Consider the following 16,436-nt stretch of genomic DNA (forward strand, 5'->3'; position numbering starts at 1 on the left):
TACAAAATAATGGACTAACAACTAGTCCTACCAAAAGACAACAAGTGCATCTCGTCCTTAGTCATCATAGTAGCCCAAATACATGGCTACATCCTCATTAATTGCCTCTGAACCTACATCAACATTGTCATCTACATATTCATGGAACAAGCCATGACCACGCAACGGATATATGAGTCAACGGTCTCAATAACTACAAATATTACCGACTTTTCCAATGAGCCAGCCTCCTACTACTATGTAAGTTTACAATAACAACTACATAGGTATAGCCAATAAAGTAAACATCATAATCTTTGGAGTCATTTGAAAACATACTAATTAGTTGTGGATGTATAAGTGGGCTCCAATCTTCCGCTTGGAAAAAGATATAAGAGTAAGTTCAATGACTTACTGAGTATAATGCACATGATGTACATGTCATTATATGATGAACTCAGTTGTTTATAAATTACATACAACAATATGGGGGCCACAATTCATCATATGATAATGAGTGCAATATAGATATAGTACATGTTGTAACATAATAATCATGTCATAGTTCAACTCTATATGATCTACCTGAGATATCACTACAAAAAGTAGGGCAATTAATGACGCCTTAAATAGTGTCGTTTTGTCAAAACGACATTATTAGGCGTTGGTTAGGTGTTCAAACGACATCTCCCAAAAAGAGGTGTTGTTTGAACAGTGCAACGACACCTTTTTTTGGTGTCATTACTGTTCAAACAACACCTCTTTTTTTAGAGGAGTCGTTTGAATAGTGAAATGACTTACCCATAGTGACCCAATTTCACTATCTCTCTCTCTCCGACCTCCTCATTGAGTGCCGTGGCCGCCACTTCGACCTTCTCAGCTACTTTGGTGCGCCATCCTCCTCAACTACGTCTGCCTACAGGTATCTCTCTCTCTCTCTCTCTCTCTCTCTCTCTCTATCTATCTCACACACACACACTGATATATATATATACACACACACCAAGGAGGGGGTGGAAGCACAATAAATAAAATGATTGAAAATATTATGCAGGGATATGGGGATAGGATGATTAGGTGGTATAAGCACCTGCCATTAATGGTATGCAGTAATTAAGATTAATGATAATTAATAAAATGAAAAATGTCTTAATGATAATAAGTAAATATGAAAGGGATAGGGCAATCAGGTGGTAATCCACCTTGCAGGAATGTAGTGCAATATAAAAGTAATTAAGAATAAGCGCGAAATTGGAGCGAATAAAGGAGTAATAATCTAAAATTTTAATAATTGCAAACTTATTATTACTGCAACAGATATTACTTACAGAAGTAATAACAGGGCAGAATACAAGGAAAAGTAGTAGGAGTGAAGAAGCAAAGCAGGATACAAGTAGAGTGGCTGAGAGGCTTAGAGTATTTCAAAAATGGGTGAAAGCTTCTACCTCAACAATAAGGGAGTTCGTCCTTTTATAGGCGAATTCCAATTGGTAAAATAAAATTACATCAGTAAAATTTAATGGCAAAAGTAAATTCTTCGCAGTACTGTAATGTCGGCAGACAAAATAGTCAATAGTGAAAGTAAAAATAATAATGGCTTTAGTAGTAGTAGCAGCAGAGTAAGGCAATAATGGCAGCACTGTAGTGTCGGCAAACAAAATAGTCAACAATGAAAGTAGCAAAGATAAAGGCTTCAATCGGTAGTCGGTGAAAGGTAAATTAATCAGAGACTTCAATAGTGAACAGCAGCATCAGTTCTGAAAAGTAAATCAATTGGTGAATTCAACAACATCAATCCAGGAAAATAAAGACAGCAGTAGCTTCAATAGTGAAGGCAAAAACAACAGCATCAATAATATTACAAATCTTCAAGTCCAGGGAAATAATCGTCAGGGCTATAACTGGAATTCCCAAACCATTCTCTTTTTGGATTAATAGTAGCTTCAGAAGATGCTTAAGATTCTTCTTCATCATCTTTGTCTGAGTTGTCATCCAAAGATTTCAAAAAGGCTTTCAATATTTCCTTCTTTTTCTTAGAAGATTTTTTCTTCAAAGAACCAAAGGAAGTAGCAGCAGTAGGGGAAACCGTAGCAGTGGTCTCCTTGGGAGTAGGAGAAGATAAGAAAACACTGGGAGTTACAAGTTTAGAAACAATCTTGGAAGGTGAAACTTGAATTTTTGGCATTTGGGCCAATTTTGAAATGGTATCAACAATAATATCAGTCTGTGGAAATTTGTCCCACCGTTTAACATACCAATGACGTTCAAGCTTGTCACCATTAATGACATATTGCCATTTCAGGGTGCAAGGGATCTTGTATTTTCTGACAAACTGTAAAATGTGAGGAAACTTTGCACCATGATCATCAGTTCTGTAGTGATTCTTGAAAGTACTAAAAGCTTTAACAAGTTTGAGGGGGAGGATATCTGGGATGAGTCCAAAATTCATCCACCATTTGGAGAACCAGAGAGGGAGAACACCTCCGAATTCTTTATCAAAATTAATGAACCAAGAATGGTCAAATTTGGGATTCTGGAAAAGCATAAATTTAGACTAAGCCTCTATGTAATCATAATAGCAATAGGAAATATTATCAAAACCGGCTAGATTTCGTGGCTTAGTGGGATGATCTCCCCAATCTTGTTCAGAAATGATTTTGTCAAAGTAAATACTATGAAAAAGTAATTTTGCGGGTTCAGTCTTGCAATAAATAGGCTTGAAATTGGTAGATTTTGTTTGTAACAAAATATTAGTGTAAAATGAAAGATTTTTCTGAGGATGCTCAAGGATCCAGAGAAAAAGATGGGGGAAGTAAGAGAGAGCAAGTTGAGCTGGAAATTTAACATGAGCACGATTCATTTCAATATGAAATAGATGTTGGAAAAAAGGAACAATAACATAAGCAGATGGTTTATCATATTTAATAAAAGTAACTCTGGGTTTCTAGGAAGAAACAACAATAGGATCATAAGCATTTAGGCGATTCAGGGCAGAAAGCCGAAAACCTGTTAGTAATAGCAATTGTTGAGGCAATGGGGGGAGATTCTGGTTTCAAGGCCAAAGCCTTAAAGTCAATCTTCTCCTTGTTTTTTTGCTTGCCATGGTGGCACTGCAAAAATTCACAAGTGAGAAAGTCTAGAATAGAATTATTGACACCTTTAATATATTCAATATCAAAATCGAAAACACTCAAAATAGCTCGCCATCTAGCAAAAATTTGTTTTGACGCAATATTTTCAACATCTTTTTTTCAAAATATACTTAGCAGATTTACAATCAATACGTAATAGAAATTTTTGGTTTAATAAATCAGATTGAAATTTAGTAATGCATAAAACAACAAAAATAATTTCTTTTTTAATAGTACTATAATTTGATTGCGCATTATTCTAGGATCTAGAATGGAATTGAACAATTTGTTCAAGAGATCTGGGGGAAATAACCTGTTTCAGAATACCTCCAAAGCCAATTTCAGAGGCATCAGTTTCAACAATTTTGAAAGTATTATCAGAAGGAATACCTAAGCAAGGTAGAGTTTTAACGTGACTCTTAATTTCTCTAACAAGTGAACTATGAATATTAGTCCAGGGAGGAGGATTGTTTTGTAATCTATCAAACAAAGGCTTGCAATGTTTTCTCAAATCTTTGTAAAAGTTAGCAATGTAATTCAATGAACCCAAAAATCTCTGGAGCTGGGTTTTATCAGTGATAACATTAGGGAATTTATCAGCAAATTGAATAGCTCTATCAATGGGACGTATTTGTCCTTCAGAAATATAAAAACCAAGGAATCTAATCTTGGTTTGGAAAAGCTTAATCTTTTTAGCAAAGACTACGGCCTCGTTTGGTTCGCGGAATGTCTAATCCATTGAAAAATGATTAGTTACTATTGGGAATAGAAGAGTGTGGAATAGATTAGCTATTCCTATTCCTTTGTTTAGTTGTAACGCTGGAATAAAATAGGTAATCTTATTCCTTCATTTGGTATAATGCAATATGTTGGTGAATGGAATCATATTGTGATCAAATTTTCCAAAATACCCTTATAATACAAATACAATTTATATTATTAAGGACTTTCATTCTTTTTTTTTAAAAAAAAAAAAAAAAAAAAAACATAAACAACTTTACAATAATTTCTTTTTTTTTTTTTTTTTTTTTGCAATTATGCTACAAAATTATTTATATAAAAAAAAATATAGTTGGAGAAAACAGAATCAAACTCAATCTTGATATCAAAAAATATAGTTGGAGAATGTACAGAGAATCAAAAGAAATCAAAAAACAGATTATATATTTGTATTTTATAAAAACCTTGTAGATTCTGTTTCTCCGTCAAAGAAAAAAAAAACTGAGAAAAAAGAGATATAGAGAAACAGAATTAAAAAAAAAAAAAAAAAAAGTAAATAAATAATAATAATAATAATAATAATAATAATAATAATAATAAAACAGAGAAACGGAGAGAAGAAAATCAGAGAGAAATGGTACAGAGAATCAAAAGAAATCAAAAAAAAAAAAAAAACAAGAAAGAAAGAAAGAAATGGTACAGAGAAGGGAGATGACATAGAGAAAAAAAAAATCGTTTGCACTTGCAGAAAAATTGTACCAGAAGAATCAAAGAGAAAATAGAAAGAGAGATAGAAAAAGATAGAACGAAATATAGAGACAGAGAAAAGAGAAACAGATATATATATATAGAGAGAGAGAGAGAGAGAGAGAGAGAGATAGAAGAGTCAGAGAGAGAACGAAATTTAATCCCACAGGAAATGATTAGCTAAGCCACTCATTTTTTAGTAGCTTAGCTAACCATGTGTGTTTGGGATGAGTAGTCCCATGGGAATAGACTATTCCCAGGAATAGACTATTTCCAGGAATAGAGTGTTACCAAACAAAAGACTAACTATACCTAGTGTTAGCTAGTCCAATCTAAGGGTCTATTTCGCAAACCAAACGGGGCCTACAAGTCCATTATGTTTAACAATATCTAGAAACAAGTTCAAATGTTTCCAGTGTTCATCAATAGATTTGGAGTATACTAAAACATCATTAATATAAACAATAGTGAAATGGCTAAAAGGATTGAGGATATCATTCATAATATTCTGGAATTCACTTGGAGCATTCTTTAGACCAACGGGCATAACATTCCATTTATTTGGATCTGCCAAAATCCTGACGTCATATCGAACTTAGAGAAAACTAACACTTCACTGAGACGATTAACAAGGTCCTTCCTATTAGGGATGGGGTATCTAATCCATTCTAACACATCATTGAGTGGCTTGTAATTTATGACCAATCTAGCGGTTCCTCTTTCAAGTTCAGCATTTTTCATAACATAAAAACAACACAAGACCATGGAGATTTGCTCTTGCGTATAATTCCTTTAGAAAGTAAATCAATAATTTATTTTTGGCAAAACTCCAAAGTTTCAATAGTCATTTGAATAGGTCTGACTTTAGTGGGAATTTTATTTTCAGAAAAATTCTTAACGTAAGGGAGAGAGATAATATGTTTTTTCCTATGCCAAAAAGCATTAGGAAGTTCAGAACAAACAGTATCAATAATCAAAGTATTAAAAGTAGCAATCTTTGATTATAACAATTTATCCGAAAGTTGTTCAACAATTTTTTTGTATTTGACTTCTTGTTTTAAGAAGTTCAAATGTTTAGTCTTCTTAAAGATAATTTTCAACCTATTAACATCAATTTCAAATTTTGAAGCAAAAGGGAAATTAACTTCAACGCCCATTCTAACAGTTGAAACTCCAGATTCATCAACAGAGAAAGGGTAAAGCATGGCAATAAAGGAAAGTCCAAGAATAACTTTATCAGACATATTTTTGACAAGAACAGCAGGTATGTGAAAACAGACATCGTTTTGGCAAACATGAACATTATTTAATTCATACTTAATATGTAAACGGTTACCACTGGCAGAGTTTAATCTTTCAGTAGACTTTTCCAAATATTTACTAGGGATAAGTCCTTGGATGCAATTCAAATCAAAACAGAATCAATCAAAGCAATAAGATCAAGAGTATAGTCTTTAGAAACAATAATATTGACCTTAGAATACAATTTGGGAGGAATAACTTTGTCAATGAGACTAACAATCTGAACAGCATCAAAAATCACTTTATTGCTGGATTTTGCTTCATCAGATTGCTCAGATTTTTTATCTTCTTCATTGTCAGTATTCTTATCATGAAAACAGTTTCGAAGATTCAAAAGTAAAAGTTGTTGTTTTTAATCCTTATTATCAGTTTTAATAGTATGCAAATCATTTTTTAAGCCAACAATTTCTTTCTTGATATTACTAATCTCATGCTGCAACTCTGAGATAGTAATTAGTTTGTATTTTTGTTTAGAAAATCTTTCCAAAGTTTCATGGAGAGAAATTTTGAATTAATAGGTTTATCAGTGCCTTTTATCATTGTTTTCCTGAGTTTTTTAAGATATTCTTCTTTCAACTCAGGATTTTCAATTTTTGAAATTAAAGTGATTAATATGTCTTCTAGTTCTTTAGCTTTCGTAAGAACATAACAGGTTTTACTATTTTTGCAGCAAGAATCATTACAACTAATTTTGAAAACATTGTTATCAGAGATTTCACTAGTAGAGTGGTAATCAGAATCATCAGAAGTCAAGAAATCATTATCAGAGGAATCAGAAGAAGAATCTTTGGATTGTAAAATTCTAAAAATATTTTCTTTTTCACTATCATCAATTTTCAAGGCATTAATTTCTTTTTTCAATTTTCTAGGAAGTGCAGGACACTTATCAGCAAAATGCCCAGATTTTCCAGAATTAAAACGTTTTCCTTTGGAAAAGTAATTAGAGAAATAAGAAGGGTTCTTTTTAGGTTTTTTAGCAAAATGTTTCTTAACAGGTTTATTAAATTTTCTTTTCTTGTAACTATTGTAATATGGAGCAAGACTTTTTCTGAGAGTTCTATCAGATTTCTTCCTAATTCTCCTAGATGGAGCAATAGGAGGTAAACCAAATTGTTCACAGAAATTACTCATTTAATATTTAGCTTTTTTAGCATTTTTCAATTGTTGTCTTGTCTTTTTTTGATCAATGCACATTTTTATACCAAGTTTTTTAACAGTACAAAATAAATCAACATAAGTTAGATTTTCATAATCAATTAAACTAGTCTAACAATTGATAAGTTCATCTTTTACTTTGTGAGCAAATAATGAAGGTAATCCATCAATAAACTTTTCTTTCCAATAAGGTTTTTGACTATCAGATCTGACCATAACACGAGAGAGAAAAACATCTTGATACCATCTATGATCAGACATAGTTGGGCTTTGAAGATTATTCAAAAAATCATAAATTAGAGAAGTGATATTAGGAGTACCAATAAAATGTTTAATAGTAGCATAAATCAAAGTACTAACACCATCAGGAATACCAACACCCAGACATTCATCAAAAATAGGTAAGCCATCATCATCTTTTTTGACAGCTTTTCTAACCTTTCTTGGGAATCTTCAGTAAGGTGTTTATCCCACCAATCCCGAAGAGGATCAGAGAAACCAGTAGTAAGCAAATCAACAATTTCAGGATGACTCAAGTTACGATTAGTGACATAAGCGTTAGCATCCATAGACATGTGATTCATTTTATTCAAAAGTTCTTGTTCAGACAGGCCATCAATATTCCATTCATACATTTTATCAGCAAAAACAGAAAATTGGGATTGAAAAAACCTTTCTTCAAATTGCAAATCAGGGGGGGTAGGTTTTGGATACCGATTCTTTGTAATATTAACAAGTTTGGTTTTATCAAAAATTCTTTGGAATTTTGGTTCCAAATCAATTTCTCCTAAAAAAATTTCAAGAATTTTAATATCAGAATCAATAAAGTATTGGGAGCATCAGTATTTTCGAAATCAGAATTAACAAGGGCTCAACATTTCTTTTGATAGTACAAGCTTTTCCAGAAGTTCCAGCTTGACTAGCTTTTAATTCATAAAGCATTTTCTCAATTTTTCAACAATTTTTTTGGTTACTAGTCTTCAATCCAAGGTATTTTCTTTCTTCAGACAGAGAAAGTATGAGTTTTTTAGGTTTTAAAACAGGGGTAACGGGAGTACTATCAAATTTTGCTTCAATACGATCCAACTGTTGACCAATAGTATGGAGAGACTGGTTAACAAAATTGTTTTGTTCAATAATTTTTCTAGTTTCAAAAAAAGCCTAGTCAGTAGTTTTAAAAGGAGAAGCTTTAATGGTAAGGCCTTTGCATTGAATAAGAAGATTTCAAGAGGTGGACGAGAAGCTTTAACATTGATTTTGTCTTCTTTAACGAAAGATTCTTTAACAACATTCAGGAAATTAACAGAGGAATAGTGGTTTTGGAGAAAATAAAAAAAATAGGATATGCTTTTGTAATTCAACCATTTTTTTGGTCCATTAGATTTTTATGAGGGACTTTTCTTGTTCAGAAAAGTTAGTACGATAAGTTTGTCTTAAAAATTGATTTTCTTTTGAAGAAAATCTTTTTACAAAGCAAGCCAATCAACTTGTGAAAAGAAGTTTTTAATTGGAGTATGTATAACATTGCACTGATGCAGGGGGTGGAAGTGGCTCATTAAAATCAGAAGCAGAAGGGGAAAGGGATCCCCTTTCATTATCAGCTTGGGATGGAGGGGGAGTCTGTTTAGTAGCATAAAAAGCAGAGGAAACTTGTGAATCAGTTGCAATACCTTTTTAACTTTAAATCAGGATTAGTAAGGAATTTCTCAATATCTTTGTCCCTTCTTTGAAATCCTTATGTGGTGGTTGAACTAGCAAAAGAATTTCTTCTTTCATTAATCATCAGAGGTCTTTCAATTCTATTTGAAAGATTTAAATTTGAAAAACTTATTTTAACAGATCCATCTAAATACTACTGGATGTAATCAAGATTACTGGTATCATTTACTACTCTGACAGGCTTAGATACATTCCCTTAAAGCCATTCTTTAGGAAGATCAATTTCTTCCCATCGAATCATTTTAGGAGTTCGTATATTAGCATCTTGAGTAGAACTTTGGATTAACATAGTAGAACTACCCGAATTCTTGATAACTTGAGGATTTAGATTGGTTTTCAACAATTTGTAATAAATACGGTAGATGATAGCTAGAGGTCTACTACCTTCTTCCATATCATAACCAAAGGTTAGTACATTTTAAGTTAAAGCTTTAACAATATGAATGTCATTTAAAGCAAGAGTTAAATTAGGAAAGGTATCAAAATGAATAGGACCATTAAACAAAGAAGGTTGTATCATACCAAGAATACTAGTCTGAAAATTAACAAATCTAGCATCACGAAGATATAATAAAACAGAGGCATTAATTCATAATCAAGTCAAAGGCTTAACAGCAACTTGAACAGATCCAATATGTAAAAATTGAAATCTTTTACTAAGAGAATCATTAACAAATTTTTTATTAAACAATTGGTATATTTCATTATTGCTAGAAATAACAAATGTTTGTTCAACAATTTTATTAGAGTATTCAGCATTAAAAGTAGATTTTAACCAAGAAGTGATGTAAACTTCCTTTGTAGAAAGTTTAGGGATATTCCCATTTATCAAAATTAAAAGACCTATCATCTTCAATAGAGAAATGTTCAATATTAACAACATCAGGTTCTTAAGATCCTCAAATTTTTTAGGATCTCCACATCTTTGTAAACTAAACTCTCAAAAGCTAAAATTATCACTCTCTAAACTTGTGCTTTCTTTTAAGAACCTGAGTACATATACCTTGGGCCAAAATTAACCCTTCACCTATGCCCAAAAATGCCAAACCTAGGCAAGACAAGCGTCTTAAGAGGTCAACCGAGGCTAGACCGATGGGGTGGTAGGTTTGAAACTAAAAGAAGAACACAGAATAGAAAGATCAAACAATAGCAGATGGAAGAGAAGATAAACAAGTAGCAGTAGATCGCAAAGCAATATATTTTGGACTCATCCCAAATATATATATATATATATATATATATATATATATATATATATATATATATATATATACATTAATCATATATAATTCATGTTCATATGGTACAATTTGTTTCTATGTAAATGTTTGGACTTGAGTTTTGATTTTGAGATTATGAGTTTTGGACTTCGGTGGAAATTGAGATTGTATAGAGTTGAGTTTTTAATTTGAAGTGAATGTTTTGAATGTTATTATGAGGTTTATTTGGAGTGAAAGTATTAAATATATTGGAGTGAAAGTAATGACGAATTGTAATGTTATGTTTTCTTTGAGGTTTTGTAATGTGATATTATGAATTCTAATTTGTAATGTTATATCAGGTTTTGTTATATTAGGAATTGTAATGTTACAATATTATGAGGCTTTGAGGAATAATTATATTAGGTTTTGAGGAATTTTTATATCAGGTTTTGTAACAAAAAAATAATAATAATAATCAGAAATTTTTTTCTAATAATATATGAAAAATAAAAACAAATTTACCCAGGAAACAGTTTAGTGACGTTCACTTTTAAGGTGACGTTTGAATAGTAAAATGTCACCTTTTAATAGGTGACGTTTGACTAGTGAAATGTCACCTTTTAAAAAGTGACACTTCACCATTCAAATGAAGTCACCTTTAAAGATGTGTCATTTGAGGAAAAAAAAAAAAAAAAACCAACTTCAATTAGTGATGTTTCAACGGCAAATGTCACTATTCCGAAAATCTCAACCTTTTATATTTTTATTTTTTTATGTTTGACAAGCGTTACTACTTGAATAATGACTTTTTTTTTTTTTTACTTTTCTTTTCTTTTTTTATTATTTTTTTTTTGTGTATTAATTCATGCTCGATAAGGTTGGCGCTGTCCTCAATGATCTGTAATACAATATCGGTGCCCTAGCATGTTCTGCAAACCAATTTCTCTTAGCTTTCCTTATTGCATCTTGCCTCTTCTTAACAGGACATGTTCTTGTGTTGTGACCCACCTTTCTACACCTTGAACATTGCATAGTAATACCACCTTTTCTAATCCTATTTGGATTCTTTGGCTCATCAGGCCCCCTCCTCCTTACTTTCTTATGCCTACCAGGTGCTACTCTATACTTAGGTGGTTCTATCTTCTTCATGCCAGTCTTAACCCATTATTCACTAGGCACAAGACACATTATTGGCTCATATGCTTTTAAATACATTTCATTGCTATAATAGTGGTCAACATAATCCCCAGGATTCCCACCGTCATATGACATAGCTGAAAAGTTTGAGCGCATTGATTACCAACCATCTCCCACTTCCTACAACCACACGTTTTCTTCCCCAAGTCAACCACAAAACTTTTACCCTTGTAATCTACCTCAAACAATCCATTCCTAGCATAGGTTGATGTACAATAAACTGCTTTATCCCCCTCAGCCCCAATCTTCTTCACTATCCTTGGGCCAAGTTTTCATTTCATAGCTTTAATGCCATCCTTCTTCACTTGATACCTCCTCATTAATTTCTTCCTAATCCCCTCGAACTTATGTAAGATTGGCTTATCCCCGATTTTTAAAATGTAGGCATTCTAACTTTCACAAAGGTTGTTGACCAACAGGTCGCACTTTGAGTACGTATGAAAGTATGCCCTACACCATGTATGTGGATCCACTTTGTAAGGTAATCATACACCTTTGACTCATGTGCTTCAATTCTTCCATATGTGCAAGACATTCAGCCTCTGTATATGTCGTGACTATCTTCCAAAGTTTATCCTTTAGTAATATTCCCCGATTACCATCGCTTTTAAAATTATCGTACAAATGCTAGACACATGTTCAATGGTTAGACATAGGCAATACTTATGTGAAGCTTGGAACACGTCCCTAAACACATCAAGCAAAAAATAGTTATATAATAGACATTAAACACATCAATACAAAAGCATAAAAAAAAATGGCAACAAATTACAACCAACTGACCTTTTGGCTATCTGAGATGAAAGTCTACCCATGTGTCGAGTCACATTGACCAAGATCACCCACAAGTGTCTCCAAGAACCATGACCAGTTGTCTATCATCTTAGTTTCTACAAATGTCATTGCTATGGGGTACATGTTGTTATTGGCATCCCTACTAACTGCACTCATGAGTTGTCCCTTATGAGGGCCCTTGAGGAAACAAGCATCCACCCCAATTACATACCCACAACCTACTTTGAACCCTTCTTTCATGGCTGCTAAGGAGATTGGTCTTTCAAACATTGGTCTTTCAACCCTCAACACTACACAGCTACGAACATGTGTTTTCCTAATAGTTGCAGCATAGTCCCGCAATCGATAGGATCGTTCATCTAACTTCCCAAATATTTTTGACTTTGCCTTTCTTCTAGCCTTAAAAAGCTTTCTATCATTCACATCAACATTCCACTTATCTTTCCCCTTTTCTTGGAGGGCGTTTATTGGCAAACCGGGTTGGGTTTTAAACTCACCCATTAATTTATCAATTATCCAAGTAGAAGTTATGATATTATTCTTGTACCACCTCTAGCATGAATGCTTCGGCTTCAAAGACCTTACTTGGAATGTCTTTTCGCCCTTCACTTGATGCCCATATACTCTATACTCACAACGACTATCTTTCCGCACTATACACACCTTATCCTTATCATTTTTCTTGAAAACGATATCCTTCCCTCTTGATACATTATATTGTCTAATAGCTTCTCTGAACGTATACACATTTGGAAATCTCTGTCCATTCTCCACTTTTGGATTAATCAAGTCAATTGTTTGGAATGTGCAATACCTAGTCAAACATTTAGGTAGGGATGACACATCTTCATCACTACCACGAGGGTACTCAAAGATATCACTCGGATAATCATATGGCTTATCATCATCAGATGATGATGATGATGATGATGAAAATGAGTGAACCTCCTTACCCCTAGATGTGCTCGCATTTGAGGTGTCATCAACATTTGAGTTGTTGTACACAACCATTTGTGACCCATCACCCACATTGCTTCTATCACCCCCATTGCATCGACTTCTACCTCATGGCATCCATCACTTTCATCCTCACCCCTCTCCACATCAATTTCTACCTAATCATTATCATCAGCTTCTAACTCCTCCTCGTCATCGACTTCAAAAGCATAATCATCACTACTAAGTACCTAAGACCAAAAAGGATTATTCCTATCAGAATGTTGCATGCCACCATCATCATTCAACTCATCTTCATTTTCAAAAGATAATAAATATAACACAACTACCTGGTGGCCTATATGGTGTTGAACCATTTCCAGTATGTCATGGTGATGACAAGAGCCTTAACCCATCAACAAGGCTTTTGTCAGTTTTTTGGTAGTACATTAGGTCACCATGGTTGTACCCATATATCTTCAATATGTTTTCAATTTTCAAATAAGACAACTCATCCAAGTCATATGCATCAGGATATACATGATTGTCTCATCCCAAGTACATGCAACTAGATTCTTGTTTAAACTTGCCCCCATGATCAGTGGCTCAGCCACGTTAAGCTCAGTATGGGCCATGCCCCTACAATGGGTTTAAAAATGTTTACTCTATAAGAATATTTTTCAACTAATTGATGTATAGCCCACCAATCAAGAAAAAAATAAGATTCACGGCCCTTACACGGGGTTAGATTTCATAAGGAAAGAAGTTCCTTATTTGTTTTTTTATGTTAGCCACGTAGGATAGGTTATACTAGAATACAAAGAGTAGATTTCAAGGTAGCTACATACGGTATGTAGTCTTAGGGTTTTGTTATATTAAAAAGTAGTGTAGTCATGTACCTTTTATATATATATATATTCGGTTTTGTTATATTAGGTTTCTAGGTTATAATAGAAATTATAGAATACAAGGAGTTGGGCAAAACTCCGACTCTAGCACAGCAGCCGAATAGAAAGACTCAAATTGAAAAGTAAGTATGAACTTCTCTTCCAAATTACTTACTTTCTTCTTTTCTTTTTTTATATATATAGTTTTCTCTAATATACCGACTTTTTTGCTTCTCTTCCAAAAGTTAGTTTTTTTTTTTTTTTAGTTTTTTCTTCCTAATTGCATCATGACTTCCAAACTGTAATTTTGTTTAATGAGTATGTTCTATTATTTGTATTATAAGATAATTTTCTAGTTTTTTTTAAAAAAAAATTCTTTTAAAATTTTTTTGAGTTACTAAACTATTTCAACATAAACTAGCTAGATTGTCCGTTTTGAAAATGTTTTTCTCTAAAAAAAAAATTAGAAAATTAAAATATGGTTGGAGGTATAGTGGTTGTCTTTGCACCCATTGCCTTTTAGTTCATCTTCTTTTTAAGATTTGGATAGAGCTTCATACATAGGATTACTAGGTGGCACTTTTACTGGAATTGTTTATCTACTTCATAGTATTTAGTTATTCCTAATTGGATAAAGTTTTCCTCTAAACTGAGTTTGAAGAATTTCCTTCAACCTAGTTTATAAAAATGGCATATGTCCCTTTTTTTTAATAACATGGAGATGCACATGATTTTTTAATAAAAATTATTCCAACTTTGTCCTTCCTAATTCCTTTGTGACCCTGTCTTTTCTATGACAAACAATAAAGTGTTTATATATAAAGCAAAAAATTGAGCATTTCAGCCATATATGATTTATTGTATGATTATCTCTATTCAGACTATTGTATACATATATGATTGTTTATTTTGTTGTTTAAAAACTATGATTGTCTCTTAATTTCACTTGAAAACTATAAGTTCATGAAATATGTCAAAGTAAAAATTATAGACTCATTCTTCCAAAAAAAAAAAAAAAAAAAAAAGCTCGGCCCTTACAATAGTGATTTTCTAACTCTGCCACTACCCATGATACACTTTAATCAGTTGAAGAGTTATCTTCCAAAGTTTTGTTTTTGTTTAAAAGAAAATCATTTGTTTAAGATTTCTGATTTTTGTTGTCATATGGTGGGCTCATCGGTGGTACACACCCCAACTATACTTTGCTTCAGAAAGGTCCTAAAAAAGCAGCCATCTTTCTAAACATAAGTCCGATACTTTATATTTATAACTCAAATATTAGGGTTATTTACACTTCACCCCCCAAAGTTTGAGCTGATTTTCAATTTGACCTCCAATGTTTCAATTTTTACAATGCACCCCATCAAAGTTTTAAAATTCTTCAATATGGCCCATCCGTAAACAATTTCCATCCAATTTAACCGAAAATTGTCATGTGCCAAGCACGTGTATTTTTTTCTTAAATTTCCAAAATTGTCCCATATATTTTAACAAATTTCAAAAATACCCCCAAGTCAAACCAAAGTATATAAAAATAAATAAAAATGGTGGTGGCTCCTTTGGCCATTAATTCCATATAGTCTATCCAAGCCCTTAACCCTTTCTTAACAGGGTTGGCGCTATCCTAATGAACCTATAATACAATACAGGTGCCCTGGATACTATACATACCATCCGTTCACAAAATCCTCCAGACGTTCCACACCCTCGAAATTTGAGAAAATACATATCATCAATTCTAAACTCAAGCTAAAACAAGTCATAGACCTATATATGCTTGAAATAGAATTTTTGCCTGACCATCAAACGTTCTGACAAAAGGAATCAAACGTTCGATCACAACATCGAACGTTTGGATAGAGAAGGTCAAACATTTGGTGCTGGGAAGAAAACACATTTCGAACCAAAAAGCCACCAAACCACTTCTAAGTAAGTTCTAAGGTCTTAACACGATCCCTAATAAAGTCCTAACCCAAAATAATACCTAAATGCAAAAGAAACGAAGTCCAATATTATCAAAATATTAAACTATCATTAAACTAGGATTAAGGTGTTATTAAAAAAAAAAAACACAACTACAAGCTTAAAACCTATAAATTAAGCCACGAAAAACACCTAAACATTATAACAACAAGATAAGGAACAAGTTAAGCTAAAAAGATTACTTCCTTGAGAGCAAAACCACCAATAAACTCTTATTCTTCTTCAAAACACTCTCACGCACACTCACAAGGGTTTCAATGAGCAAAAGGAGCAGAAATGAGCTTATGAGCGAATGGGGTGGGATATTTATAGATATGGAAAGCTAAGGATAAGATTTGAGCTACTTTTTCTCTGATCTGCGTACAATTAAACGTTCAATGTACTATTACCCAACGATTTTAGGGTTGCAAACAAACGTTCGGTGGTCCATGGTCAAACATTTGAGGATAGGGTTAAGCTCGAACGTGCGGTGGTCCACGCATGATCGTTCTTCACTAGAGCTTTGACTGAACATTTGATCATAAGGCCTCGAACGTAAGGTCAATAGCCAAAATTCAAAATTCTTATTTCCAATAAATCCTATTGAACTTAATAAACTCATTAACCTCTTCTTAAGCTAAACACAACCTAGTAATGTAATGACCCTGATGGGAAAATCAATTAACTGGTAATTGACCCAATGG

The sequence above is a fragment of the Corylus avellana genome, chromosome 9 (assembly GCF_965113065.1).
Source record: "Corylus avellana chromosome 9, dhCorAvel1.hap1.2, whole genome shotgun sequence".
NCBI classification, from domain to species: Eukaryota; Viridiplantae; Streptophyta; class Magnoliopsida; order Fagales; family Betulaceae; genus Corylus; species Corylus avellana.